We start from the raw sequence: 4,459 nt of genomic DNA on the forward strand, positions 1-4,459 counted from the left end.
ATATTCGTGAAAGTAGTTCTTCCAGCAGTTCTGGAACTACTTGTAGTAAGCCCTATTCACCTGGTTTGCTACCTTATTTTTAAACAACTCCATTACATCTGCTGCAATTCCTACAGGACTTCTCTGAGTTGTAGAAGCGGTATCAGGTGCAGTGCTTGCTTTTGATAGTATAATATTGCTTTAAAGATATAAATACAGTTTAAGAAATTTAAATTACTACAACTATGGAAAGCCTGATTAATCATTTGTGGAGCTAATGGAAAAATCAGGAGGTTCTGCAGTACCTGCCTACAACTACAGGAACCAGTCACAAGTCAGTAATGGGAAAACAGCAAAGACTGAGAGCATTTGTGAGACCTTCTAGGAGTTAGGCTTTACTGTCCACTGGAGTATATTCACCCTCCCAACGGAGTAAAACTTTTTCTACTGTTAGAAAATGGAATGTGTAAGTCTATCCCTTCTGATCTTTGGCAGCTGCTTCTTAGATTTATATAAAAATAATTATTCATAAGGAAGGGTGGTCAAAAACTCCATGTAAACACCGCTGACAGAGCTGAGAGCGTGAGGTGGCCCATGACTCCCTGGAGATGGATGGAGGGAACTTCTCCGTGGCATGTCAGAACCCCTGTTTGCTTTTCGTGACTGATCCGCTCCGGCTGTGGGCCTTCACAGAACCACGCAGCTGAACACCTAATAAACACACAATATGTACAACTTTAAGGCAGGTATTAAAACTAATTACCAAACACATCTTTAGCTTAAAATGAAAATGCTTTTTTTTTTTTTGGCTTTTTATTCTAGTACATCACTATCAGCTGCACTGTGTCTAACTTACAGAAGTTTGAGACAAGTGAGTGAACTTCTAAAAGGTGCAAAGTTTGTGCTTTTGTAGTTGCTGCTTTGCAGGGAACTACTGTGTTCCTTAATCTCTCATGAAATATTCAAGTCTATGAAGTTCTGCTGATTTCAATATTGTTTTGCTAATACAGCAGTTGTAAAACTCATCTTGCACTTAAAGATACTGTTTTGTTTTTTTTTTTTTTCAGGGGAGGAGGCAGGTATTGTAATTTTAGTAGGAAACACTTTTTTCTTGTTTAAAACTAAGTTCACTTTAAGGCTTTTGTTACACTTGAGTTACTTCTTGTACTACTTATATTAGTAGTAGTTGGCCATTCAGCCATTAAGCAAGCTAGAAGACCCCTCCTGTCCTCTAACAGTCACCCATGAGCCTGCTACATTAACCTTTACAGCTTTAATCCCATCTTGTTAGTATATTTTTACTTAAGAAGTTCTGACAACTCCATAAGGAATCCCAGATGTGATGAAAGGAATACAGTGTAACTTGTCTCGACAGACTTGGTTTGCAGAAGGTGCATCTAATGCCCTGCTCTGTGCCACCCGTTCCAGGTGGAGGTAAAAACTTCACTTGACTTGGTATTGAAGCTAATGGGGAGCCCTCGAGGTGAACTCGGGTGAAGAGCTATAAAGATGGCCTTCAGAAAACCTGTTCCAGGGCACAAAAGTTAACCTTCTCATCTGCCATAACCTCTGAACAAACTCCCTTTCAACTGACTAGAGTAGCCCTTTTGTGTGTGCAGCAGAGGTCACAGTATAGATCTTTGAATGCAAGGTTCACTGGTCTTCTGTGCAACTTAGTATTGTCTTAAAAAACAAAAGCTACAAAATAACCCCACTTGTGGCTGTGTAACTAGGCTGCAACACAGTTAAAGCCTGCTTTCAAAGGGTATTAGCCATAAATACTTTAAGGAGGTGACTTTGCAGTGAGGAAGGGGGGAAGGCTAGGGGGAAGTTATATATTATATTCACAACAAAAATGTTTTTCTGCTGCCTTGATAAACTAAAAATAAGCCATTTCAGATGAGACTGATTTTTAGGTTATGCCAAGTAATTCCATGAAGTTCATCTAGATATAAATTAAACAGTACAAGAAACTCTGTTTTCACAGTATGCATGTCAATTATACTGGCATAGTTACTGGCTTTAAAATATACTTAAAAGTTTATCTAATGCAAGTTTTAAGATCTAGTGCAGTTCTAGCAGAACCCCTTCCAGGCACAGCACAAGTAAGTTTCTTTTGGACATAATGCAATTTCTTTCAGTTGTGTACTTAAGGAGAATTAAAACCCTTTGGCAGAAGGTAGTTGTTGCTAGGTTGTTTAAATTGGCAACTCCTGCTCTTAACTTTGGCATGAGAGGCATTGGGGATGATTGGATTCAGCTTCCTGAAATGACTTAAAATCCTAAATGGTAATAAAATCTCACACCGTAACGTACTCTCTATGCAAGTGTAAAACTTGTATAATGGACATTTTAAAACATGAAATAGAACTTTGAAACACACCCCCCTTGATGCAATTGCCTACGTAGAAAATGCATCCCTGTCCCAAAAGCCTACCTCTTGATCTTATTAAATTCTAGTACTGATGGGCATACCTGAGCCTGTTGATCCTTTCCTCCTCAAGGACTGATGACTATAATCAATAACAGTGCAAGAACGCCGGCGCTGTGGGTCTGGCTGAAGAGACAGTTCCAAGTTATTTGTGCTTGCATGAAAAAATATTTCAAACATCGAGATTATAGTACAGTGATTAACTACTTAAACATGTGTATTTCCTCATCTGTAAGATGAAAGGTAGAGCCTCCACAAGTTTAAGGAAGGCTAAATCAGCTTTAGGAGTAGAAAATATCATGGAATCATTTTGGTTGGAAGAGATCTTTAGCATCACCAAGACCAACTGTTAGCACAGCCCTGCCAGGTCACCACTAAACCATACCCCTCAGCACCACATCTCCACGTCTTTGAAAGCCCTCCAGTGATGGGGACTCCACCCCTGCCCTGGACAGCCTGGGCCAGGGCTTGACCACCCTGTTGGGGAAGACATTTTTCCTCATGTCCAACCTAAACCTCCCCAGGGGCAACTTGAGGCTATTTTCTCTCATCCTGACTTTTTCCTTGGGAGAAGAGACTGACCCCCACCTGGCTCCAACCTCCTTTCAGGGAGTTGTCAAGAGCAAGAAGGTCTCCCCTGAGCCTCCTTTTCCCCAGGCTCAACAACCCCAGGTCCCTCAGCCACTCCTCACAAGACTTGAGCTCTAGACGCTGGTAGATACTTTTAGAATAGTCTTACTGAGAGTGATCACTGGGCCAGTTAAACGCATTCTCTCCTCTCATCATTCACTTCTGGAAATTGTTCTGTTCCAAAATAGATTTTAAAAAGTTTGTACACTCTTAACTGCTAAGTCAAGAATGTTGAAATTACACCCAGAAACCAAACAAGAGGCTATTTAAAAGCTGCTGAGCTTTCCAGATGATACTTTTTAAAGCTTAAAAACAACCCTGGCACTGATCACTTGTGACATTCATTTCTCCAGTAATGTTTAACCTACATGTTAACTGTCAAAGTGCTCTATTCTGTAACTAAGGATGACTGGGTATAATTTGCTGTGCTTTACCAAAAGTGTGTTGGTTGTGTTAGGCCTGGGGAAGCGATCAGGTAAGAAAAGCTGCTCCTGTAGCTGCTGGTGATTATCTTCGTGTGTTGTTACACTGTGAGCTCGACTTGAAGTCCCTCGAGATTTCTGCATTGAAGAATAACACAGTTACCACTTCCTTCAGTACACTTAAAAGAACTCAATACATTTAAAAGAATTAGCCTAGGAATTAAAGTTAATTTAGAAAGTCAACCATTCCACACCTAGTTATGGGAAGGAAAAAATTCTGGCATTAACTGGAATGAAAGCATTTAACTCTGGATGATGCTGTTCGTCAAAACTGATAGGCCATTTTTTGTGCACCTATTTCAGTCGCTGCCACAAGGTACAAATAAATTGGAACTTTTGGGTTCGGTAATTAGACCAGCAATGATTACATTTTTAGACTAAACAAGAGCAGAACTCTTGTGCCCATTACCGTTTGCCTCTGGGGCCCTGCGGTGCTTGTGTGCTCTGCCACACTGGTGGCAGGAATGGGTGGTAGGAGATTATTTCGGCTTAGCAGCAGCGGGGAGGGTGACATCAGCTGCTCCTGTGCAGTCAGACTGAAACACACCAATGAGAACAGAAAAAACACAGTTTATATGTTTGGTATTGCATAAACATACAATAGTCTCGGCTTGGTTTGCATTATGTAGACAAACAATGCTAAAAATCAGAGCAACAGTTGCAGAATTTTGCTACAAGACACCTGCCTTAGCACTGACTGTTAGAGACTAGATTTAAAAGAGGGGTTCTGCAACAGGTAAAGTTTTGCAAAAATCCTTTTAGTCTCTTAACATGAACTTCCAGTTTTCATAATATTTAAGCACATAGACAAATTAAGTGACTGAAAGGTGTCCTGTAAGAGTACATTAGAATCATAGAATGTACTGGGTTGGAAGGGACCACCAAAGGCCATCTAGTCTAACTGCCCCCTCAATAAGCAGGGATATCTCCAACTAGG

The sequence above is a fragment of the Merops nubicus genome, unplaced genomic scaffold, assembly GCF_000691845.1.
Source record: "Merops nubicus isolate BGI_N331 unplaced genomic scaffold, ASM69184v1 scaffold17827, whole genome shotgun sequence".
Taxonomy (NCBI): Eukaryota; Metazoa; Chordata; class Aves; order Coraciiformes; family Meropidae; genus Merops; species Merops nubicus.